At 45.1% G+C, this 27,737-nt stretch overlaps 1 pseudogene; it reads left to right on the top strand.

Moving 5' to 3' along the window:
• The first annotated feature begins 2,523 nt into the window (after positions 1-2,523).
• Positions 2,524-27,166, top strand: LOC122944205 (annotated as a pseudogene).
• The last annotated feature ends 571 nt before the right edge of the window (positions 27,167-27,737 follow it).

Below are 27,737 nucleotides of genomic sequence, written 5' to 3' on the forward strand. Positions count from 1 at the left end.
TCTTGTCCCGTGATCCTGGTTGCAACTTAGGCTACTTTCACACTAGCGTTCGGGCGGATCCGTTCAGAACGGATCCGCCCATAATAATGCAGACGGAGGCTCCGTTCAGTACGGATCCGTCTGCATTATTTTAGCAAAAAAAAGCTAAGTGTGAAAATAGCCTAGTACGGATCCGTCCAGACTTTCAATGTAAAGTCAATGGGGGACGGATCCGCTTGAAGATTGAGCCACATTGTGGCATCTTCAAACGGATCCGTCCCCATTGACTTACATTGAAAGTCTGGACGGATCCGCACGGATCCGCACGCCTCCGAACGGCCAGGCGGACACCCGAACGCTGCAAGCAGCGTTCAGCTGTCCGCCTGTCCGTGCGGAGGCGAGCGGAGCGGAGGCTGAACGCCGCCAGACTGATGCAGTCTGAGCGGATCCGCCTCCATTCAGACTGCATCAGGGCTGGACGGCTGCGTTCGGGTCCGCTCGTGAGCTCCTTCAAACGGAGCTCACGAACGGAATACCGAACGCTAGTGTGAAAGTAGCCTTAGCAGGGTTAATCCAGGACATACAACAGAGCCCGAAAAAAATGCAACAAAAATATTTCGGCTTTACACCAGCCTCACTGCGATTGTCCTCATCCTCCACCAATTGTAGGGATTCGCTCTGGTAGGCAGGGTAAACGGACGCAGTACAGAGGCAAAAAACAGTTTTTAAAGCAAAACTTCAGTGTTTATTCACACATAGAGTTGTGTTAAAAAATATAGCAGTCAGACATCACTAACCTGATCAATCACTGTTTTTGGTAGATATAATATTTCTACATGGCAAATAATTTACTAGCAGGTGTAGTAGAGTAATTGAAATCCAACAGACCCAACAGTCATGACATGCATGCTGCTGATTCTGTGTAATTGAATCACTAATTGAAAGGGGCATGTTCAAAATAATAGCAGTGTGGAGTTCAATTAGTGAGGTCATTCATTCTTTGAAAAACAGGTGGCAATTATTACCCTTATTTAAGGAAGGAAGGCAGCAACTGTTGTACATGCTGGTTACAGTGCATTTCTCTCTGAAATTCTGAGGAAAATGGGTAGTTTCAGACATCGTTCAGAAGAACAGCGTACCTTTATTAAAAAGTTGATTTGAGAGGGAAAAACATATAAAGAAGTGCAGAAAATTATAGCCTGTTCAGCTAGAATGATCGCAAATGCTTTAAAATGGCAACCAAAACCTGAAAGACATGGAAGAAAGCGAAAAACTACCATTTGAATGGATAGAAGAATAGCCAAAATGGCAAGGACTCAGCCAACAATCAGCTCCAGGAATATCAAAGAAGGTCTAAAGTTACCTGTGAGTACTGTTACAATTAGAAGACGCCTATGTGAAGCCAAGCTATCTGCAAGAAGCCCCCGCAAAGTCCCACTGTTGAAAAAAAGACATGTGCTGAAGAGGTTACAATTTGCCAAAGAGCACATTGACTGGCCTAAAGAGACATTTTGTGGACTGATAAAAGTAAGATTGTTCTTTTGGGGTCTAGTGGCCGGAGACAGTTTGTCAGATGACCCCCAAACACTGAATTAAAGCCACAGTACACTTTGAAGACAGTGAAGCATGGTGGCGCAAGCTTTATGATATGGGGATGTTTCTCATACTAAGGTGTTGGGCCTATTTATCGCATACCAGGGATCATGGATCAGTTTGACTACATCAAAATACTTGAAGAGGTCATGCTGCCTTATCCTGAAGAGGAAATGCCCTTGAAATGGGTGTTCCAACAAGACAACGACTCCAAACACACCAGTAAACGTGCAACATCTTGGTTCCAGACCAACAAGATTGACGTTATGGAGTGGCCAGCCCAATCCCTGGATCTTAATCCAATAGAAAACTTGTGGAGTGACATAAAAAATGCAGTTTCTGAGGCAAAACCAAGAAATAGAGAAAAACTGTGGAATGTAGTCCAATCATCCTGGGCTGGAATACCTGTTCACAGGTGCCAGAAGTTGGTTGACTCCATGCAACACAGATGTACAGCAGTTCTCAGAAACAGAGGTTATACAACTAAATATTAGTTAGTGATTCAAAGGAAAGCAAAATCTTCAAACATTTTTCAGTTTATATAGTGAATGATTGAGTTTGTAAGAAGAATACAAACACTGCTATTTTTCAATTTTTTTTGAGGAACAGCACAAATTTTATATATTTTTCTTCATGTTTTGATTTGGAATAGAATGGGTAGTGTTCCCAATACATTTGTGCATATGGAAATAAAATATTAGAAGGATTTTGAGCTTTATTCACTTTTTTAAACACACTTCTATTATTTTGAACACAACTGTAAGGTATAGCACAAAACGCAACTCACTTTGCAGTCTTGGTGTTTGTCTGTGAAGGTTCTCATTTATCCAGGTCATGGTATATCTGTAAAGAATAAATCAAGGCAACTGGACGTACTGTAGATTTCTTGAAAATGTTTCACTCGTTCTTCCAGCGAGCTTTCTCAATTCTGAGTGACTGTACAGATATACCATGACCTGGTTAAATGAGAACCTCCACAGACATATTGCAACACATTTTGGGGGGAAAACCCTTAAACTTGTACGAGAATATGAAAAGACAGCAAGAAAAATGTCAGACTATAGAAACCACCTGCGTTTCAACCTCAGATGCCGAAAGCAGGGGCTGGTACCATGCAGCATCCGTTTGGACTCCACGGTGAAGGGTCACAGAATGGTCACAAAAGCCCAGAAGCAACTACTAAATGAATGGGTACGACAGACCCATTTCACAGTTGAAGCCTTGAAACAAACTATCAGTCAGCTGGAAAAGGACCTGACTTTGTAGCTACCCACTGAAATGTGGAGGAAAGTAGCAGATTTCACAGTACATGCACAACTAGCTCAGCACACTATGAGCAAGGATAGGCAGAAGAACAAGTTCTGCATTTTGTTATCCTGAACTGCAGACAGCCATACCAGTGAGGAACTGACATGGAGGCGAAAGGAGGAAACAAGGACAGTGCAAAACAAAGAGAAATGGGTGCAGAATCTTTCAGACCGGGTTCTCACCCAGCCTGAGATGGATGTCCTTGCTAAAGGGTTGAATTTCGCAATCACACCAAGAACCATACCAATAGTTGATATTATTTCAGCCACTAAAGCCTCAATCCACAGCAACAAAGTACCACAGGGTGAGGCTGAACAACTTTGCCTCAAAGTGTCTGCAGCTCTGGCCAGTGCCAAACCACCTCCTTCAAACTTGACTAGAGAAGAAAGGAAGGCGGTTACATCCCTGAAGATAGACAGAAACATCATCCTGCCTGTGGATAAAGGAAGATGCACGGTTGTACTTAATACATCTGACTACGATGCCAAGGTGACCACACTCCTGGATGATAACAACACATATGAGGCCCTAAGATGAGACCCAACCAGTGGCTACAAGAAGAAGGTTATAGAACTACTACAACAACTAGAAAAGGACAAAATCATTGATCGGGCCATGTATCATCGCCTCTACCCTGGGGAAGCCCCTCCATGTATTTATGGACTTCCTAAGATACATAAGGATGGGACCCCTCTCAGGCCAATTGTCAGCAGCATCACACTCTGTGACCCACTACAGAGGCAATTGAAACAGTCAGGAAGCTGTTGCTAAATTTAAAGGCAGCTACAAGTGCAATCATAAACTGTGCAAATGCTGCGATAATATTTAAAACCGTGTCCAGTCCTTCAAGAGCAATGTAACGGGAGAAGAACACCCGATCAAAAGCCTCATGAATTGCTCATCAACCTATGTCATATACCTGATAGAATGTGAATGTGGGCTACAATATATAGGCCGCACCATTCAGACACTGAGAGAAAGATTGAATAAACATCGATGGAGTATTTCACGAGGCTACCTCCAACACGGTGTGTCCCGCCATTTTCTCACTACTCATAACAAAGATGCTTCAAAACTAATAATAACACCAATTGAGATCGTTTTGGAAACAGCATCCGATAAATTCAGGACATTGCAGAAGAGAGAAATGTATTGGATATTCAAACTCCAAACCTTGGAACCGTACGAGTCCTTGGAGAGCAAATGCTTCTTTTTGGCCCAATTCACATTATATCATCCCGTACATCCCAGTGCCCCTCATTATACTTATCCCCCCCCCCCCCCCTCCATCCAGCCCAACCATTTTTCACATATACCCTTCTGGCCCATTCCCCTCGTCCTTATCCATACCTCACACTGTGTCCCTTTCCCTTCCCCACCCCCCCATCCAACACTCAGTGAGCTTATTCATATGCCATCAGTATCCACTCTCCCTTGTAGGTTGTGTACCTTTTCAATTCCTTCCCTTCTTTTCCCCGCTGTCATTAATTTGCCCTGCTCAATAAATCGATCTCCCCATCACCACTCTTTGAACCAACAGCCACTACTATCGGTTTAATATCAGGTTTGCGATCTTCTGACTGTATCACACACGCGCCCATCCCAGCTTCAGTTTTTATTAACGTAACCGAACCCCGATCCCCCTCTCTTCCCCGTCCAGCTCTCCCCCATTCATCTCTCCGTGCGCCGCTGGTGACTCCGCCCCTCCATGGACGCTCCTCCAATGAAGGGAGTTAGGCCCTCCCACACAAGCGCAGCCACTCTTTAACCTCCAGAAGTGCGCGCGCCACAGCAGGTCAGCGTCCCCCTCGTGCTTTTCGCATTCAGCAGCGGCAACCGCTCTGCTGATTCGTCCCAGATATGTTTACACCCCGGCATCAGAGTCCATTTTTCATTCTCCTAGCAGCTACATCTTCAAATCTCACTGCGTTTTATAGAACATATGAGTACATCTTCAGCCCCTGATTGCTAGCCCACATGCCCACCTGAATTATATACACACACATGTCCATTTATTTATTTATTTATTTATTCATACCCCCCTAGCCTCTTGTTCTGTTTACAACCATACTCAGACATTTGTTAATCTTCAGCTATACTCTGATCCTAATGAGAAAAAATATATATATTTCTTCCTTTTTCTTTGAGGGTACCATCAGTTTTTAGAACATGATACAAAACCAGCATAGATCCGCCTAGGTGATTGTAATGACCGGCGTCACGCACAGGAAGGGAAAAGGGAAAGCCCTGCCCAAGGGAGAGGGAAAGGTGGTGACCCCTGACTCACCTTGTGGCTGGCACCTGACTGCCCTGACATCCCTAGACGGGTTCCTCACCCGTGCGGCGATCACGTGCCTAAACCCTGGCTTTCCCTAAAATGAGCCCTAGATAGTGAACGGGCCGGTGGGATCGTTAGTCCGCACCACTGACACTAAGAGGAAAACACCAGGGAGAGGACAGACAATACAGACAAACACATAAACCCAGGTGGGCGACCACAGCAGACCACAAAGGTCCAACAGGGATCCGGAGGGAAATGTTCTGGACCAACAACCAGAGAACGCAGCAACACAGCTCCAGTGGGTCAGTATAGAAGTCCAGGCAGGAAGCTCTATATCTGGCAACCAGAGAAGTGTGAGAGGGGAATATAAGGAGGTTGGGAGTGCTGGACAAGGAACAGCTGAGGAGAAGGAGCTACGGATCCCTGAGTGAGCCAAAAAGGGTTGCAAAGCAAACCCAGAAAGCTACCATAAGGAAACAGCCCTATCTTACTACATAGAGCGTGCAGCCAACCGCTGCGACTTCCTGACCCCGGGTATAACGGAGTCAGGCGTGGTTCTTGACACCCTCGTGACAGTGATGTTCCTAGTCCTGGCATAATATAGTAGTTTTTCACTTCAGCAGTGGACAATCTTTTACCACTGGTCTCCAAAACTACTATCCCCAAAAATATATGCGACAGTGGTGATTAGATTAATTTTATATATATGTATTTTTTCTGGTCTTTTAAACCACAAGCCTCCATGTATATGTAATATCCATTATGAATTTTATATGTAAAAAAATCTTTTCCGTATATATGTAGCTCATAATTTGATTTGATTTTTATTTATTTTTATACGTCAGTATTGATCATTTTCCATTTATATCCATACATGTATTTATATCTATATACATATATATATTTTTTTTTATCATTCTATATTTATCATCATATTATCGTTTCTTCATATTGATGGATACACCTGTATTGTGTCTTTCCATATATGTGTCCCCTTTTTTTAACCCACCCTCTAGACTTGATAAAGGGGTCCCTAGTACCCCGAAACGCGTTGTCTATGAATAAAGCAAAAAATAGCTGAAACCCAAATACTGTCTACGACCGGTTGTGTCAGTGTGCCCTCTAAGGTCCATACGTTGGACGTAAAGTTCACCGTCTCGTTTCTTCTACCGTTCCCCGAGTGGCAGGGTGGCTCCTGCCCAAGGCGAATCTAAGCTGCATTACCGTTGAAATCCTCTGTCTTTCAGTTTTCATTGCGGTTGCGCCCAAACTGGTGCAACCCCAATAGGTGAGCAAACTACCTCCTATAGTAGATTTTATCTTCCATTGAACATACTCACCCTATGAGCGCCTTTCTTTTTTCTAATCGCCATTACTTACCCACTACAGAGGCAATTGAAACAGTCAGGAAACAGTTGCTACTAGACAACACCTTAGGCTGCAGAACAGAAATTAGCCCAGACCAAGTGTGTGCCTTACTGGACCTTTGTCTGAGTACCACCTACTTCAAGTATAAGGACAAGTTCTACAAGCAAAAACATGGCTGTGCTATGGCATCGCCAGTCTCACCTATTGTAGCGAACCTGTATATGGAGGAAGTAGAAAGGAAAGCCCTGACCACTTTCATGGGAATTATACCGAGTCATTGGTTCAGATATGTGGATGACACTTGGGTTAAAATTCATAAACAAGAGTTACAGGCTTTCATCGACCACATCAACTTAGTGGATCATAACATCAATTTCAGGTGGGAAGATATGCAGGACAACAAACTGGCGTTTCTGGACTGTCTTATAACAGTGGAAGAGGGAAGGAAGCTGGGAATATAGGTCTACCGAAAACCAACACACACAGACCAGTACCTGCTATTTGATTCCCACCATCCTCTAGACTACAAACTGGGAGCCATCCAGACTCTACACCACCGGCAGAAAAAAAAACCCCACCAGCACAGAGGCCAAGGCAAGGAATTCAAACACCTCAGAGGGGCACTTAAAACTTGTGGGTATCCAGATTGGGCCTTTGTCAAAACCGAAGGAAGGAGAAGAAAGAGCACCAAGACTACCAATGAGGGCGAGAAGCATGACAGACGCAAGAATATGGTTATCCCATATGTAGCTGGGGTGTCTGAGAAACTCAAAAGGATTTTTAATAAACATCATATCCCTGTCTGCTTTAAACCCAGCAACACACTGAGGCAACAACTGGATCACCCAAAAGACCCAACGCCTAAACACAAGATGGATAACATTGTGTACGCAGTCTAGTGCAATGAGGAATGCTCAGAACTGTATATCCGCGAAACAAAACAACAACTACATCAGCTCAGCATAGAAGAGCCAAAACCTCTGGTCAAGATTCAGCCGTGTACTTACATCTAAAAGAAACAGGTCACACCTTTGAAGACAGTCAAGTACGTGTTTTGGATAAGGAGGCCGATTGGTACAAACGAGGTGTGAAGGAGGCCATCTACGTAAAAATAGAGAAGCCAAGCTTGAATAGAGGCGGGGGGGGTTAGACATCTATTGTCTGCCACATACAATGCTGTCTTGACACCTTTTTCTGGGAGGTCATTATCACCTACTGACTCCACATAGGATAATGGAATCAACACCTTTGACCCCATGCTGGGTATAATGACCTCTGACCCCATGCTGGGTATAATTACCAGATGTTGATTCAGTTACATATTTATGCCCAGAGAATTCTTGTACAGTCACTCAGAATTAAGAAAGGTCGTTGGAGTGTTGTAGAGTGGAAAAATCTATGTGAAAAGGTGTATAGATATGAGAAAGTGAGCCAGGGGAAACTGGTAGGTAATAAGGAGTAAGAAGGGGAGAATATAAGTGCCTGTAGAGAGAGGTCATGGAAAGGAAACGCCTTGAAGATACTCCCAAGACAACCAAGAGGGTGGAGGGGAGGGAGGAGGGGAGGGTGGGGAAAAAAGGTTTTTCTTTTTCCGGGTTTCGGTATTTATTGTGAAGCAAAAGTAAATTGGATGGGGGAAAAAATTGTTTTGGTGCACCTTTGTAATTGATGACGGTGTATATTTGCATATCAGAAATAAAATTAAAAAAAAAAAAAAAAAAAAAAAGAAGAAAGGTCATTGGAAGAACGAGTGAAACGTTTTCAAGAAATCTACAGTAAGTCCAGTTGCCTTGATTTATTATTTACAGATAGTCTTGGTGTTTGTTCACACACATGAAAAGCTCATAAAGCAAGAAAGTCACCTTAGCTCATGGGTGTTAGTTCACACCCTGCTGGCAGTTCTGCCTCGTCAAGTCCATAAGCAGGCTTCAGGAGGCCTGTTTCACCTACACCCGGGTCTCAGCACAAGCCTCAGATCCCAACACAGAGATCCCTTCTGCTGATCCCAGCTGTCTTTTAGGCCTCTTTCACACTACCGTTTTTTTTTTTTAGTTTTGCGGGCCGTTTTTTTGCGTTCCATATACAGTCCGTATACAGAACCATTCATTTCAATGGATCCGCAAAAAAACCCTGAATGTACTCCATATGCATTCCGTTTCCGTGTTTCCGTATCTCCGTTCCGTGCAAAGATAGAACATGTCCTATATTTGGCCGCAAATCACGTTCTGTGGCTCCATTAAAGTCAATGGGTCCGCATAAAAACCGGAATGCGTACGGAAATGCATCCGTATGTCTTCAGTATCCGTTCTGTTTTTTGGGGAACCATCTATTGAAAATGTTATGCTTTCATCGACCACATCAACTTAGTGGATCATAACATCAATTTCAGGTGGGAAGATATGCAGGACAACAAACTGGCGTTTCTGGACTGTCTTATAACAGTGGAAGAGGGAAGGAAGCTGGGAATATAGGTCTACCGAAAACCAACACACACAGACCAGTACCTGCTATTTGATTCCCACCATCCTCTAGACTACAAACTGGGAGCCATCCAGACTCTACACCACCGGCAGAAAAAAAAACCCCACCAGCACAGAGGCCAAGGCAAGGAATTCAAACACCTCAGAGGGGCACTTAAAACTTGTGGGTATCCAGATTGGGCCTTTGTCAAAACCGAAGGAAGGAGAAGAAAGAGCACCAAGACTACCAATGAGGGCGAGAAGCATGACAGACGCAAGAATATGGTTATCCCATATGTAGCTGGGGTGTCTGAGAAACTCAAAAGGATTTTTAATAAACATCATATCCCTGTCTGCTTTAAACCCAGCAACACACTGAGGCAACAACTGGATCACCCAAAAGACCCAACGCCTAAACACAAGATGGATAACATTGTGTACGCAGTCTAGTGCAATGAGGAATGCTCAGAACTGTATATCCGCGAAACAAAACAACAACTACATCAGCTCAGCATAGAAGAGCCAAAACCTCTGGTCAAGATTCAGCCGTGTACTTACATCTAAAAGAAACAGGTCACACCTTTGAAGACAGTCAAGTACGTGTTTTGGATAAGGAGGCCGATTGGTACAAACGAGGTGTGAAGGAGGCCATCTACGTAAAAATAGAGAAGCCAAGCTTGAATAGAGGCGGGGGGGTTAGACATCTATTGTCTGCCACATACAATGCTGTCTTGACACCTTTTTCTGGGAGGTCATTATCACCTACTGACTCCACATAGGATAATGGAATCAACACCTTTGACCCCATGCTGGGTATAATGACCTCTGACCCCATGCTGGGTATAATTACCAGATGTTGATTCAGTTACATATTTATGCCCAGAGAATTCTTGTACAGTCACTCAGAATTAAGAAAGGTCGTTGGAGTGTTGTAGAGTGGAAAAATCTATGTGAAAAGGTGTATAGATATGAGAAAGTGAGCCAGGGGAAACTGGTAGGTAATAAGGAGTAAGAAGGGGAGAATATAAGTGCCTGTAGAGAGAGGTCATGGAAAGGAAACGCCTTGAAGATACTCCCAAGACAACCAAGAGGGTGGAGGGGAGGGAGGAGGGGAGGGTGGGGAAAAAAGGTTTTTCTTTTTCCGGGTTTCGGTATTTATTGTGAAGCAAAAGTAAATTGGATGGGGGAAAAAATTGTTTTGGTGCACCTTTGTAATTGATGACGGTGTATATTTGCATATCAGAAATAAAATTAAAAAAAAAAAAAAAAAAAAAGAAGAAAGGTCATTGGAAGAACGAGTGAAACGTTTTCAAGAAATCTACAGTAAGTCCAGTTGCCTTGATTTATTATTTACAGATAGTCTTGGTGTTTGTTCACACACATGAAAAGCTCATAAAGCAAGAAAGTCACCTTAGCTCATGGGTGTTAGTTCACACCCTGCTGGCAGTTCTGCCTCGTCAAGTCCATAAGCAGGCTTCAGGAGGCCTGTTTCACCTACACCCGGGTCTCAGCACAAGCCTCAGATCCCAACACAGAGATCCCTTCTGCTGATCCCAGCTGTCTTTTAGGCCTCTTTCACACTACCGTTTTTTTTTTTTTAGTTTTGCGGGCCGTTTTTTTGCGTTCCATATACAGTCCGTATACAGAACCATTCATTTCAATGGATCCGCAAAAAAACCCTGAATGTACTCCATATGCATTCCGTTTCCGTGTTTCCGTATCTCCGTTCCGTGCAAAGATAGAACATGTCCTATATTTGGCCGCAAATCACGTTCTGTGGCTCCATTAAAGTCAATGGGTCCGCATAAAAACCGGAATGCGTACGGAAATGCATCCGTATGTCTTCAGTATCCGTTCTGTTTTTTGGGGAACCATCTATTGAAAATGTTATGCCCTGCCCAATTTGTTCTATGTAATTACTGTATACTGTATATGCCATACGGAAAAACGGAAACATAACGGAAACAAAAAACGGAACAACGGATCCGTGAAAAACGGACCACAAAACACTGAAATAGGTTTTGCGGTCTGTGAAAGAGGTCTTAAAGGCAGCTAGGTGTTGCCAAATCCCCAGACCAGCACCTGAGATACAGTCCGGTGTTTGACCCCACCTGGCCGCCAATCAGTCCAGCAGCATACACTGGGAGGAAAATACCTGTTTTCCCAGACAATAACCTTCACTGTGTCACAATATATATATTATCATAACAACCCCTCATTACTATTACCATTTTCCCCTGATTATATACATCTATATATATTATGATTGGAATATTTGATATACAGTAATGTGGTTGTCATAGGACATATCAACTCTCCACGCCAGTATTTCCTGCCTGACGTTCCTCCTGGGGCAGATACAGGAATATCACAGGAATTTACTGAGGTGTGCTAGACATGCATAGCCAGACCAGTTGTATCTAGGTAGGGTGAAAAGTTGACTATTAATATCTGCACATTTATACAACTTTGTATTAAAGTTTATTTCTATGAAGAAAATGAATAAGCAATTATAGGCCATTCTGCATTTGGTAACAGCCAGTGTTTGTCTATTTTCGGCAGTCCCATAGAAATAAATTGAGGACTCCTGCGCGGCTGCTCTCCTCTTAGTTAGAGGGTCCAGTTCTGGAGATAGGTGTGGGTTCCCCAGAGGTGGAACCTGCACCTATCTGACCTTGGTGGCATATTCTAGCGATCTGTCACCAATGTCTAATATGAGACAACCCGTCTAACTCTCTGTATTACAGCTCTGGGTAGTGGTGTGAAATGCATGTATAAATATAACGTTATGGATGTGGACTGAGGTCTCAGTAGAGAGAAAACCATCTTCTGTAGAGATGGCCTTGTGGTTCGTCCGGCGGTCGGTTCGTGGTGAACTTTGCGTGTTCGCGATTCGCCGAACATGCGAACATATGGAGATATTCGCTCCCCCCATATTCTTTTACATTGTGAAGAACTTTGACCCATGACACATCCATCAGGTGGTAGTGGACAGCCAATTGAGACGTTTCAGCACATGGACATACCCCCTACCTTATAAATAAATCTGATCTGGGCGCCATTTTACATTCAGTCTTTTGCCAGTGTAGGGAGTGGTTGCTGTGTGGAGCAGGGACCGACTGTTAGGGACACAAATCGCTAGCTAATAGGGCCACAAAAGTCCTTTTAAGGACTGGTATAGGTGTGCTATAGATAGGTGTGACATACTGAGGGGTGTAATATACTTATAATATACTTTCTAACATAGAAAGTATGTTATAGGGCAATTGTATTGTGCAGCAGTTGTGTGCGGTTCTGCTGTGATACTGCAGTCACACAGAGTGCCAAACGCTATTGGAACAAATAATTTCTACTGGTGTAATTTACCAGTTGCCCCCCCCAAAAACCTGATTGAAGCAGGGATTTTATATACCAATAATATACGTTCTATATAGTGCATTTAGGTAGTGCAGCATTTCTCTGCGGTTTTGCTGCGTTTTACCACATCTACACAGAGTGTAAAACACTATTTGAAGAAATTATTTCTACTGGTGTGATTTACCAGATGCCCCCCCAAAAAAACTAATTAAAGCAGGGATTTTATATACCAATAATATACGTTCTGAATTTAGGTAGTGCAGCATTTGTCTGCGGTTTTGCTGCGTTACCGCATCTACACAGAGTAAAAAACACTATTGGAACCAATAATTTCTACTGGTGTGATTTACTAGTTGCCCCCCCCAAAAAACTGATTGAGGCAGGGGTGTAATATACCTTTGTTGTGGAATCATATATCTAGTATCAAATGTATACTTGCTTGTATTATATCTAACAGTTTGCTTAACAAAATGGCCCCTGAAGTAGCAGCCAGCTCCCTTAATAATCCCTTACTAATCACTTTATGATATTGAAATTGCTGACTTTTGCTAAAGTATGGAGTGATAATGTGATACGTTATCATGGGACTTAGTAATGTGACAATGAGATCAAATTAGCCGAGTCATAAAGTTCCTCTTTTTTCTGCTATAAGAAATCATGTATCTGAATAATAAACAGGACATCATAGCATTGACTTCTCTGTGACAGTCTGTGTGTGATCTCTCTCGAGGCGTACGTATGCCAATCATTTTATACCATTCGGAGCAGTACATCAACCCTTTCCTGACTATTGGGTCAGAATCAGAACCATATCAGTTGGCGCCCAACGTGGGGCCTGAGGATTGGACCTCCTGCTGGCGTACCCCCAGAGACTGGACCCAGAGAGACAAGCCAACGGACACCGGGACCGCGGCCCGTAATAAGAGGTGAGAAAATATATTCATCTTACCTATTCTGTGTCCCTTGGCTTAGTCTATCCATATTGTTCTAGGGAGGGGTGCACCGACAGTGAGGCATCCTCAGGGGCATGAAAGTAAGAACCCCATTGTATTGATAAGCTTGATGTATTGTGTTTTATTATTTTTTTGTGTATGGTTGGTTTCTCTGGTCTCTGGGAGAAAGGAGAGGCATAGACTGACAGAACAATAGAAGTCTCCTAAAGTGCCTACATTGAGGGGTAACCCTGGTGTGTGACCCCAAGAAATAGTAGAAGGGAAGGAGACAGCTTGCTGATAACCCAGTGGTGTGTTAATCTCAAGCTCAAGGTGTTTGTTTGTCAGTGTCTGTGCTAATCCAACTATCAGAGACAGTAAGTGAAGGCTCCAGAACGTGTTGAAGGCTCCAGAACGTGGTGTTTTGAAAAAAATGGGTAACCGAAATAGTGTCCCGAAGGGCTATTGTTCACCTGAACAGTACGTGGCGGACCGAAGAGGAAAAGGTTATGTCAAAGGACTAAGCAAGTTAGAAAAGAGTTATGATATTGCAAAAGGAGGTGTATTGTGTTCTGCTATATGGCAGACATTGTTGACTGAGAAGAGAGGCAAATTGAATGATGATAAGTTGATAGATACAGTTAGGGTATGGCTGGACTGTAGCAAAGAATTTGAACAGACAAAAGGAGAAGCAATGTTTGATGAAAAATCAGGACTCCATTACTATCGGCCTGGCCCAGTCTTAGTACAGGAACAGCCACCGCCCTATAATAGTGGCGCAGCTGAAAGAAAAAGGGGAAGTTGGACTTGTACACATTGTGGTCAGCAGAACCCTGCCCCCCCGTGATACGTGCTTAGCCTGTGGTGCTCCACGCCCACATAATCATGCTCTTTTAGCCCCCCAGCACGTCTCACCAGTCCCAGCAATGACGCCATCTTGTCCTCAACCAACGCCCAAGGCTGGACTTGTAATCTCCCCAAACCCTGCTCTTTCTGTCATGCCACAAGTCACTACTATATACCCACTTGTAAATCCTGACGGCACCTACATGCTACCCAGTCAGCCCATAGCTCCAGCTCATATAATGGTAGGAGGTAGTGGTGCTATAGATCAGGAAGATGAGGATGGGGAGAAACAAAAGGAAGATGCAGGGGAAGACTCACAGCAGACAGTGGACTATGCACCTGGTGCTGCAGCACAAACCCCGGGATATCGCAGCCCCCCACCGCACCTTGGACGATTTTCTGATATTACCCTAAGTAGCCAGCAGGGTGCAGCAAGAGCAGTGAATGAGTCTTTTCAAAACCAAATTACAGAGCTGCAAAGAGAGATCCATAACATAGGACAAGGAAATCTTGAAGCCTTAAGGGAAATATACTTGAACACTCGCCCAGTCGGGCCACCTAAGTATGTGTCCTTTACCCCCCAGCAGTTGTTCACCATAGTGAACCTCATGCCTGACCCAGATACTCACCCTATGCCCTTTTACAGAAAATTGGCACAAGTATATCAAACCTACGGGTGTACTTGGTCAGACTTGCAAAGTATTGTACAAAATAAAACTGGTGAATTTTCTTCACTTATAATGGATCACATACGCCAACCAGAACTCCCTGGAGCAAATTATGACACTCGTGATTCAGAATCTGGCCGTGATTTCATTCAGCAATTATATAAGTGGGCGTATATTAGCACGGTCATTTGTAGATGGCCTTAGGCCAGATCTGAACAAAGCTCTTGTAACCTGTCGCCCAGAATGGAAATCATTAACATTAGAAGTCTTAGAACAAGTTGCAAAAGGGCTGGAGAGTAGTACAAAGAAATCCCGCATATCAGTCATGGCAGTCATGACGGGAGAAGAAAGAGAGGAAAGACCCCCGCCCCGTGTCTGTTATGGGTGCGGCAAACCAGGGCACATTAAGAGAAACTGTCGCTTCAAACATCTGTGGCCAGCAGATCAGAGCCAAAGAGGAACTCCTCCTCCATGGCCAGCTCCATCCCACTAGGACGTTGGCAAACCAGTGTTGCTGGGAGGGGACACCCCGTGTATGGCAGTCTCTGCCCCTCCTGCAGGCCCCGCCCCTCGAATCACCCTCGATGTGGCAGGGAAGGAACTCTCATTCCTTGTAGACACTGGTGCAGCCCGCAGTGTGTTATGTGAGAACGCCATACTCCCTTCCTGGCTCACAGATATGCATTTACCCTGCTCTGGTTTAGAAGGGGTCACCCAGCACAACCCTGTTACTAAGCCTCTCTTGATTACTCCCTCCACTAAGTCCCAAAGCCAATCTCCACAGTTACATCTGCCCACTGGAGTAATGTCACAATTTGTTGTAAGCCAGACATGTCCTTATAACCTATTAGGCTCAGATTTTCTTCAGAAAATACGGGCCAACATCCAGTTCAAGGAAAATGGTACAGTTGTTTTAGGTACGGCATTGAGTCCTGAAGAAACCTGCCTCCTAATGGCATTAAAATCCCAGTCACTTGAATCACATGAACAAGGGGATTCGCTGCAAAGCATTTTGCACCTCATCCCTGATACCCTTTGGACCAAGGGTCCCCAAGACATTGGGCGTCTCAAAGTCCCGCCAGTCACTGTAACCTTGAAGAATCCTAACTTACTGCCATATAAAGCACAATACCCTCTCTCCATTTCCCAGAGAGATGCTATCACCCTCCAGATACAGGCTCTTCTTGCAAATGGAGCTATTAAAATTACCACCTCACCATGTAACACTCCCTTATACCCAATTAAAAAGAAGAGTGTGAAGGGACAGCCTCCTGTATATCGCATGGTACAAGACCTCAGAGCAATTAATGAGGCTACGGTCTTTGAAACCCCCATTGTACCAAATCCCCACACTTTGCTTGCTAGCATTCCTCCTGTGGCTGCTATCTTTACTGTCATTGATCTAGCAAATGCCTTTTTTTCTGTCCCATTACATGAAGACTCCCAATTTCTCTTTGCTTTTACACATGATGGAAAACAATACACCTGGACGGTGTTGCCTCAAGGAGCTCATAATAGTCCTTCCTGCTTTAGCAAAGCAATGGCATCCATCTTACAACCATGGCAAGCAGATCACCCAGAGGTGGAACTCTTACAATATGTGGATGATTTACTCCTCTGTGCTGACTCACACCCCGTCTGCCTGAACTCATCTGCCTCACTTCTTGCCTACCTGGCGGATGCTGGGTGCAGAGTCTCACGTTCTAAATTACAGTTGTGTCTTCCAAAAGTTGTTTTCCTAGGTCACTGCATCTCACAAGGCAGTAAGCATCTTACGGATGCCAGAAAGAAAGCAATCTCAGACATCCCACTGCCAGATACCCCTCACCAACTGCAAACCTTTCTGGGACTAATTTCATACTGTAGACCATGGATCCCTGATGCATCCGTTCTGATGCAGCCACTGTTTGATTGCATACCCCGTATTGCTACTGTCCCTTTCCAAATGACTGCAGAAGCCATAAAAGCATTCCAATCTCTCAAACAAATCATTGTCACTGCCCCAGCTCTTGGCATCCCTAACTATCAGCTTCCCTTTCGCCTTTATGTCATGGAACGTCAGGGTCATGCCACTGGAGTTCTCACCCAGAGCCATGGGGGTCGTAGTAGACCTCTAGGCTACTTCTCAAAACGTCTAGACCCTGTAGCCAGAGCCACCCCTTCCTGTGTCAGGGCCGTTCATGCTGCTAGTTCTCTCCTGAACGCTACCGCTGACATCGTCCTGGGACACCCACTCACCATCATGGCTCCCCATGACATCTCAGCTATCCTGCAACAAACACAACCTAAACACCTCACTGCACAACGCCACCTCAGGCTCCAGTGTAGTCTGCTTCTGCCAGATAATGTCACCATCCAGAGATGCCACATCCTCAATCCTGCTGCACTCCTTCCTCTCCCAAGGGGGGAGTAAGTATACTGCAGATGGAGATTCTGAAGATTTTATTGATCTACGTGCTGAAGAAGATCTTCAGGAAGAAGAACTATGGGCCTCAACCGACTCTCTTTACAAAGAACAAGAACATGATTGCATTACAATGATGGAAGCTGAAGTAGGAACTCCACCATCAATACAGGATACTCCTTTGCAAAACCCACACTGGACACTCTTTGTAGACGGTTCAAGGTATGCCGATGACAAAGGGAAATTCCATACAGGCATGGCAGTTACTAGTGAGTATGAAGTACTGTGTGCAAGGCAATTGCGCCCAGACCAGTCAGCACAAGAGGCTGAACTCATAGCCCTTACTGAGGCCTGCCTCATAGCAAAAGACTCCACTGCTAACATCTACACAGACTCCAGATATGCTTTTGGAGTAGTTCATGATTATAGGAATAATATGGAAGGCCAGAGATTACATTACAGCAGCAGGAACCCCAATTAAACATGCTTTAGCAGTGGAGGCTTTGATGACTGCAGTACTCCTGCCCACCAAAGTAGCAGTAATCAAAGTAAAGGCACATACCCGTGCTGACACACCAGAAGCCAAAGGAAATGCATTGGCTGACCAAGCAGCCAAACAGGCAGCAATGGAAGAGGAAAGAGCACAGCCAGATAAAATCATGTTAGCACAACCGGATGTCAAGCAACAAGAAGTATCATGGGATCTACTGAAACAGATGCAGAAGCAAGCCACCCGCTCAGAAAAGGAAACCTGGCTAAAGGAGTCAGCCCTGGAAGAAGAATCCGGACTTTGGACACAAGGGAAGAAAGTGTGCTTGCCTAGAGCACTCTATCCTGTAATAGCCTCTGTGGCCCATGGGCCCACTCATCAATCTAAGACAATAATGAAAGAACTCATCGATAAAATATGGGTAGCCCCAGGAATCACTCCTGTACTAGTGAAATATGTCCAGTCATGTTTAATCTGTGCCCAATGCAATCCAGGTAGGACTGAGCCCACGCCCAAAAAATGTCTCCCAAAAGCCTTATACCCCTTCCAGAGGATCCAGATTGATCATATCCAGATGCCAATGTGCCAAGGGTTTCAATACGTGTTAGTAGTGGTAGACATGTTCTCTGGGTGGCCAGAAGCCTACCCCGTCAGGAATCAGACAGCAACAACTACTGCTAAAAAATTGATACAGGAAACTGTCTGTAGGTACGGGGTACCTGAGGTCATTGAGAGTGATCAGGGCCCAGCATTCACTGCTAACCTAACCCAAGAGGTCTGGAAGATGGTAGGGTCACACCTGGCATTCCACACCCCTTACAGACCCCAAAGTAGCGGCAAAGTCGAGAGACTGAATGGGGTATTAAAGTCAAAAATGCTGAAAATGACTAGGGAGACAGGGCTCAATTGGGTTCAGTGTTTACCAATAGCACTCTTTGCAGTCAGACACACTCCCAAACCTCCCCATAAGCTGACTCCACATGAGATATTGTTTGGGTCGGGACCCCGGATGGGGCTGTACTTCCCTCAACAGTTGCAAATGCATTATGAATCTGTTGCAAAGTATGTGATAGCTTTGAGCAAACAGTTGTCTAACATCCATGTGCAAGTCTTTTCTTCCATTCCAGATCCTGACTCCCTAGAAGGCAGCCACACTCTGAAACCAGGAGAGTGGGTAGTGGTCAAGAAACACGTCAGAAGTACCCTAGAACCACGCTTCGAGGGGCCTTACCAAGTACTACTGACCACTCCAACTTCTGTAAAGCTCGAAGGGAGATCCACCTGGATCCACGCCTCTCACTGCAAAAGGATAAGGAACCCGCCAGATTCAGAAATAACAAAATGATTTTCTTTTATCTGCTAGCACTGGTGACACTCACCAGTGCATACATTCCTCCCCCGGCAGAAATGGATGATGACGGGTGGGACAATAAGTTTGTCAAACATCATCAAGTGTTGTATAAAAAGCCTGAAGGAAGGTGATTCTGACACCACCACCTCTTCACTAAAAGATTGTTGGATATGTACACATGGCCCAGTAAATGCTAGAGCTATGCCTTATTTAGCTGTGCCCCTAACCTTCCAAGAGATAAAAGATTTGGCAGGATCAGCTGTTTTCCTTCCTAGCATAAAAGAGGCTAATACCAAAAATGGCAACAGGAAAGCTTCCCTAATAGTAGTAGCATGGGATGGGTCCCCATGGCTAATGATAAACAGAACAGGACCCTCAGCTCAGAATAGCAATATGCCCTGGAATGACTATATGTGGAGCAATGTATCCTGCTTCCCAAATTGGACCCACTGTTACTGCCTACAGGTACAAACCCATGGTATGGTTTTCAGTTCCCATAACAGATCAGGCTGTAATGATTCCAACCCAGACAGTCCAGTACAGTGCATTGGTATATATGCTGAAGCAAGTGGTGATCTGGCCTGCGCCCGGCGCAGTGTAAGGGACTTGACAATAGGGATAACTAGTAAAACCACAGAGGGTCAAGAAAAGGGTCAAAAACTAGCAGAAGGTATCATATTAGCCCACTTAATCACTCGTTTGTTCAATAGTACAGTGGTTTCGGTCCCAAAAAATATATACCTAGTATGTGGACACAGGGCATATAAATGGCTCCCTTCGGATTTCAAAGGTTTATGTACAATTGCTAGGCTCACCAGCACTTTTACACTGCCTCATGGAAAATTAAATGTCAATGCTATCCCCAAACACACCTTATATAAAAGAGCCGCAGATAACATTCCTAGACCAAATGGAAAACCCCATCTTGTAGAAATGAGTGGTGCCAACAAGTTCTTTAGTACTCTATTAATCTATCCTATGCTTACACAAACATATGACAAACTAGTAATGGCTACCGACTACTTGGATGATCAGATTTGGGAAATTATGAAACTGATGAATACATCTAATGTTGTCCAGAATCAGCTCATCATAGTCACTAATCAACACACTTTAGTATTAGACTATTTGACTGCAAAGGATGGAGGTATGTGTCAGGTAGTAGGTACTGCATGCTGCCATTATATCGATCCACAAGGTAATCTACAAGTAAAAGCTGGTTTGGAAAAGATGAGTGAGATACGTGATGAATGGCTAGAGGCTCACAGTGCAGATGAGTCAACATGGTGGTCTGACACTTTCTCATTCCTTAATCCCAGTAACTGGTTCAAGGGAATTAGTGGATGGACGATGGGAATAATTCAGGGAATATTACAGATAGCCCTAATATTGATGGTAATCTACATATTTATCAAAGTTGTTGTTTCCTGCATTAACCGCATCACCAACAGAAAGAAGCCTGCTGAGGAAACCATACTACTTCTCTATGAACAAATGGCTAGCACCGAAATAGATGTGGATGTGATCCCTGCATTCCCGACACCCCCGCCTTCGTCAACTCCCGCTGATGAAGCTCCTCTACCCAGGCCTGAAGATCCAAGAGATGATGAGAATTAGGGACAAATGAATCCCAGGGTATTACCAGAAGTCCGCTCAATCGGGAACTTATTCACAAGGGATAAGTTGTCGCCACTGTGGGTGAAGAGGATACGAATGGTATGCCAGGGGATTCGCTAGGTTTAGGGAAAGTCTACAATCAAGTCTACAAGGGGGGACTGTTGTGGAATCATATATCTAGTATCAAATGTATACTTGCTTGTATTATATCTAACAGTTTGCTTAACAAAATGGCCCCTGAAGTAGCAGCCAGCTCCCTTAATAATCCCTTACTAATCACTTTATGATATTGAAATTGCTGACTTTTGCTAAAGTATGGAGTGATAATGTGATACGTTATCATGGGACTTAGTAATGTGACAATGAGATCAAATTAGCCGAGTCATAAAGTTCCTCTTTTTTCTGCTATAAGAAATCATGTATCTGAATAATAAACAGGACATCATAGCATTGACTTCTCTGTGACAGTCTGTGTGTGATCTCTCTCGAGGCGTACGTATGCCAATCATTTTATACCATTCGGAGCAGTACATCAACCCTTTCCTGACTATTGGGTCAGAATCAGAACCATATCACCTTCTTCCACAAATACTGCTCTTCTATAGGGACTTTTGTCACAGGGTCATTTTGAAAATGACAAGCAGAGGAAGAGGCAGGCCATTCCGCAGGGGTGGTAGGTGTCGGGCAGGTGCACCAGGCTGGAGCCTAAGTGGGAAGGTGCAGAAGGTGATTACGTCAAAGGACGCACCAGACTTGGTTGAGTGGCTCAACTCAGCCTATCGCTTCTGCACCCTCCTCATGCTCTCTATCTGCACCCTCTTCACTCTCTGTTGTGTCCACCCCCAAAGACACCACCACCACCATATCCCCTCCGCTCGAGTCCGCCTTAATAAGGCACCTGGCCTCCCATCACTGAGCCCAGTGGGAGCAACACCGTCAGAACCCACAAAGCCACACTCCCGGCGCTCACCGTCCTGCCTCTTCTTCTCCTCTCTCCTCCCAGTTATCCTCCACTCCACCTTCCACCGTGCTGCCGTTGCGTTCATCTGGCAAAAGGCAGGCTTCCTTGCCCCAAATGTTTGAGCGAAAAAAAAGATGATGACGCCGGATAACCCTCTTGCCCAACGGCTGACAGCTGGCTTGCCAGAACTGCTAGCCCGCTAACTACTGCCATTTAAACTGGTGGACTCGGAGGCCTTTAGAAAATTTGTGGCCATTGGAACACTGCAATGGAAGGTCCCCGGAAGGAAATATTTCTCCCAGAAGGGCATCCCAGAGCTATATGGCCACATTCAGCGGCAAGTGAATGTATCTCTGGCACACAGTGCCGGTGCCAAGATACATCTGACCACAGACACGTGGTCTAGCAAACACAGGCAGGGAAGGTACATAACTTTTACTGCCCACTGGGTGATCCTTCTGACGGCCGTCAAGAATTGCAACCCGTGGCACCCGTGTAGATTTGGTGTTACTGCCACAGTTTGCATACAGGCCTGCATCTTCTTCTCCTTCTACTCCATCCTCCCTCTCTTGGCTGACTCCTCCTTTTCCGCTGCTACCGTCTCTTCCGCTGCGCCTTCCCCCCCAAGATCCCCAGAACCTATTCGACGTGCCAGGTGAGACGTTGCCATGCTGTGCTGCGTCTGTTGTGCCTGGAAGCCAAGAGCCACATCGGTTCTGCACTCCTTTCAGCTTTGCGGTCACAGGCAGATCAGTGGCTAAATCCGCTCAATTTGACAGTTGTTAAAGTAGTGTGCGACAACGGTGCCGATCCGCTGAGCGCGCTGAAACAGGGCAAAATGACACAACTTAGTCGTGCAGCGATTCGTTGCCAAATACCCCGGATGTCCAGGACGTCTTGCGGCAGGCCAGGAAAATCTCTAGGCATTTTAGAAGATCTTACACGGCCATGGCTCGCCTTGCTGACATTCAGCGGCGACACCACTTGTCCGTCAGACGTCTGATTTGTGACTGCCTGACGCAATGAAACTCCACCTTGTATATGCTTGATAGGCTGCTCCAGCAGAAACGTGCAGTTAATGACTACCTGTACAAACTCTGCGGCAGGACAGGTTCTGGGGAGCTTTTTTTTTTTCACCGTGCCAGTGACTGCTCATGCGCAACGTCAGTCACAGCCAGGGCGCCATCAGTGACATCGTACCTTACGCCTTCTTTTTGGAGCGTGCATTGCGTTGTATCATTGATCAAGCCGTCGAGGAGCAGGAGCAGGAAGATGAGGAAGTCACAATGCTGGATTAATTCCCAGGGGGGCTACTCCACCTGAGAGAAGTCAACAACAGGAGTCTGAAGAGGAGTCAGAGGAGGATGGTGCCAGGGCGGAGGAGGAGGAGCAAGAAGAGCATACTTCAAATGTTTCTGGGATCCCTGTTGTTGTCCGTGAATGGGGGAGGAGAACGAGGACGACATTATCCTGGATAATGAGCAGGAGCCAGGCCGCTTCCAGTTAAGTGCAAATGGGGGCCTTCATGCTCCAGTGTTTAAAGAGGGACCCCCGTATAAAAAGCATAAAGGGCAAGGACCAGTACTGGGTGGCAACGTACTTAGACCCCCGGTACAAACACAAAATGGCGGAAATGTTACCACCATCACAGAGGGCTGTCAGAATGCAGCACTTCCAGGACTTGCTTCGAAAAATGCTGCATTCTGCTTTTATGGACGCTGGCAGAGGAATTTCCACTCACAGAGAAACAGTTGTGGGTACTAATCCAACGGCGCATGGAAGAAGAGGGCGGTTTGAAGATGTGTTGGTCACTTCAGATATGAGATCATTCTTGCAGCCAACCCATTGTCAGCCGTCCTCTGGATCCAGCCTCAGGAAACGCCTGGACCAACAGGTGTAGGACTACATCGGGTTAACGGCTGATGTGGATGCTCTGAGAAGCAAGGAACCCCTGGACTACTGGGTGTGCAGGCTTGACCTGTGGCCAGAGCTGGCACAATTTGCCATGGAACTGTTGGCTAGCCCCTCGTCCAGTGTCCTGTCCGAAAGGACGTTCACAACAGTGTGGACTACCTCACATTTCTAAAAATGTGGTGGTGTCCCCTCACTATTATAGGGTGTTCAGGTGTCATACAGTCGAAGCACGAGGGCATGCAATTTTCTATCATAGAGATCTTTGCATGGGCTGAAAAGACAGGGAGAGTTTCAGGGCTTAAATAGGGGTCACCCTTTTGTTCCTTAGTTACGGATCAAGCCAGTCGGATCCTTATTTGTAACTTCTTGTTTTCTGTTACACCATCCGTGACAATAGTGCTATATTCGTTGTCAATTCTAGCAATACAACCATTAGGAACTCAGATCTAAGTTGTCATATCAATGCGAATAATGCAGGTTATATTAATCGCATTGCGAATTCAACTTAGAGCTAAGTTCCTAATGGTTGTATTGCTAGAATTGCCGAATATAACGAATATAGCACTATATTCTCAATCTTCGTTATATTCTAGCAATACAACCATTAGGAACCCAGCAGCTCTAAGTTGAATTCGCAATGCGATTAATGTAACCTGCATTAATCGCATTGTGATTACAACTTTCTCAAATCCGACAGTACATTCTAGCATGGAGCCGTTCCCATGTTGATGGGGACGCTCCATGAGCACGGACGTCGGCAGAAGCTCTAAGTTGAAATCGCAATGCGATTAATTCAAGTTCTATAAATCGCATTGCGATTTCAACTTAAAACTTCTGCCGACTTCCGTGCTCATTGAGCGTCCCCATCACCATGGAAACGACTCCATGCTAGAATGTACTGTCAGATTTGAGAAAGTTCAAATCGCAATGCGATTAATTCAAGTTCTATAAATCACATTGCGATTTCAACTTACCACACTCTGCGTCAACTACGTAATTTTCCATGGGTGTTTTGCCATGGATCCCCCTCCGGCATGCCACAGTCCAGGTGTTAGTCCCCTGGAAACAACTTTTCCATCACTATTGTGGCCACAAACAGTCCCTGTGGGTTTTCAAATTCGCCTTCCTATTGAAGTCTATTGCGGTTCGCCCGGTTCGCACGTTTGAGAACATTTGCGGAAATTCGCGTTCGCCGCTTGCGAACGGAAAATTTTATGTTCGCGACATCTCTAATTCCAGGTTCGCTTGCCTTTTAAAGTAAATGGGGCCCACCGTGAACTTGCGGTTCGCGAACATTTGATCGCGTTCGCGAACCGTCCCGGCCGATGTTCCCCCATCACTAATCTGTCTAATATGCAAATGAGCCACAAGTACCCGATGGTCGGTGCCAATGGAGACAAGTGTCCGATGTCACCCTCAGCATTGCTATACACAAACTGGCATAAGCACTCTCTTTGCATAGTGTTGCGCTCGTCCCTTGCTAGTCCTTTGCTCATTCGTAGAAACCTCTTCCCTTTCCGGGTTGTAGGGGCATACACAGATCTCTTAGGCCTCATGCACACGACCGTTGTGTTCCGTTCCGCAAAATGGGGTTCCGTTGTTCCGTGATCTGTTTCCGTTTTTGTTTCCGTGTGTCTTCCTTTATTTTTGGAGGATCACCAGACATGAAGGAAAGTAAAAAAAAAGTCAAGTTTGCCATGCAAATGATAGGAAAACAACGGACGCGGATGACAATCTTGCGTGCCTCTGCATTTTTTCACGGTCCCATTGACTTGAATGGGTCCGCAAACCGTTTTCCGTGAAAAAAATAGGACAGGTTATATTTTTTTGACGGACTGGAACCATGGATCACGGACGCGGAAGACAAACGGTGCATTAGCCGAGTTTTCAACGGACCCATTAAAAGTCAATGGGTCCGCAGAAAATCACGAAAAACTGAACAACGGACACGCAATGAAACAACGGTCGTGTGCATGAGGCCTTAGAGTCTCAAAGTAAAATTTAGTATGGACCTCCAACCCCAGTACATGCGCGTCACTCTCTGGTCAACTTGGAATGCAAAGTGTAATTTTTTTATTAAATAGGACCTTTCATGGGAATATGGGTTACAAACTGGCATGCTTACTAGATAGAGCGGCCCCTACAGATGCAAGCACTTTTTTTTCTAAACTATCCCTTTGTTCTGGAGCTGTGTCCCCCGCTATTTTTGACGCCTGATATGTTAATTTAGACCATCGGTAAAGGGAAGAGACATTTGGTTTTCTCAATGTACGCCTCCTTCTCCCTGGCTGTGACGCTCTCCGCTACGATTATATAAAAAAAAATTAGGCTCCTCACCCACTCGTCTTCTATGCTGGAAAAAAGTGGAACAGGAGCTTCAAAGATATGGTGCTCGTTTGGAACACCATATTTCTCAAGGTATTTTCACCAGACAAGTGGCATAAACACTATATATTGATAGTGTGTATGTCCTGCTTCCCTGCACACAGCATATCATAAAGCTGTCCGCCTGCAGCCACCACTAGGGGAATATATAAACTCTTTGCACTTGAGTTCCCTCTAGTGGTGGCTTCCAGAAAATGCAATGAATCTATCGTATGTTGGGAACAGAAGCAATTCAGAGCCAAGTCATTGGTCCAACAATATTCCCGTGGTTTACCATTAGGTTATGTACGCCACAAATTCACATCTCAATTTCTTCTTGCATAAAGTGAAATTTAATTTTGTATAATAATAAAATAATATGCACCAGGGTATACGTTATACAGCACCATTCATCTCTTTTATCATCTGCTATTTCTCAAGCTGAAACTGATGCGGTGCAGGCCCAGAGGTGTGAAGATTGCACAAGCTGTATTGTATTACAGTATAGATAGGGAAAAAACACACAGCAGTCTGCAGGGAAATCACACAGACTGTGTGCTGGGGCGCACAGAGAAAGGAGAGGACCCATGGCAGACTCTACACAGGAACCTTCATGGCCTATCGATCAATGTTCTATAAAAATGAGGATGTTTTTGTAATGGAGAGCTGTTAAGGCGTACCTGAGTTTTCACAAAAAGTTTGCATAGCGGCTGTGCTTCTTTGCAAAATCATAACTGTGAAGGAACAGTTATGTTTCGGTTTCCCGAAAGTTTCTCTCAGCCATTTTATTCTCTTTTTCAGCTGCACAGCCAGATGCATTTTTCTCAGAAGCAGCAGGTGTCTCCCTTCTGCTAGCACTGTATACAGTGACCTCACCTCCCAATATGCTCTAGGGAGCTCAGGAAACTGATAAGAAGGGAGAGATCAGACTTACAGACATATAGGAGCTTCTCTGCTCTTCAGAATCAGGCTCAGAATCTCAGCTAGCTCTGCCACACTCCCACTTCCTCTCTATGCCATCTTCTGAGTCTCTGTTCCCAGGGGCGCATCTTGCCTGACAACAGGCAGCGGTCTGCAACTTAGGTGGAAGTAAGACCCCTAGTGGCCATGACTTTCCAGATTTTTTTCAGGTGGATGCAGGCAGATATTTAAATTAAGTTAGAAATTTGCTAGTTTACACCTATTAAATGAAATTGTGTGAAAGTGCAGTGACTTTAAGTCATTTTACATAATTGTGTGGTGTTGAACAGGAAGATGACATTGAAAATCCTTGATTGGATGTTACAGAGGAAAAAAATAAAAAATATGGGAAATTGTGGTTATATATATTATTACAGTTGTATATATCTCCTCACGTCTCACGTTACGACCCAACAAGGAGTTTTCACAATGTCCGCAATGACATTCCATTAAAGGGAACCTGTCACCCAAAAATCGCCTATTAAGCTGTTTACAGTACCTTATAGTGCTGTATACTCGGTTCTTGATGCACTTTTTGTTCGTTTTCCCGCATGTCTGCTCATTCAGAAATCGTAGTTATATTCAGCTGCTGCCCCGTGCTGCAAGTCAGGCTTGAAGTCACGGGGGCAGCGGCCTCGGCGTCTTACATGGCCCTCTCCCCGCCCCCTGCCTCTGTTACTGACAGCCGAACTCCGAATCCGGGACCGCGCTCAACGGCCGCATGCGCAGTAAAGGGCGGCAGGAGCGCGGTCCCGGCTGCCGCGCGTACTACGCGCCGTCTTACTTTCGCCGCACTGCGCATGCGCCCGACATCCTGTATCAAACGCGCCCGCGCCCAGATGCCGGGCGCGGGCGCGTTTGATACAGGATGTCGGGCGCATGCGC

The sequence above is a fragment of the Bufo gargarizans genome, chromosome 7 (assembly GCF_014858855.1).
Source record: "Bufo gargarizans isolate SCDJY-AF-19 chromosome 7, ASM1485885v1, whole genome shotgun sequence".
In the NCBI taxonomy this organism is placed as follows: Eukaryota; Metazoa; Chordata; class Amphibia; order Anura; family Bufonidae; genus Bufo; species Bufo gargarizans.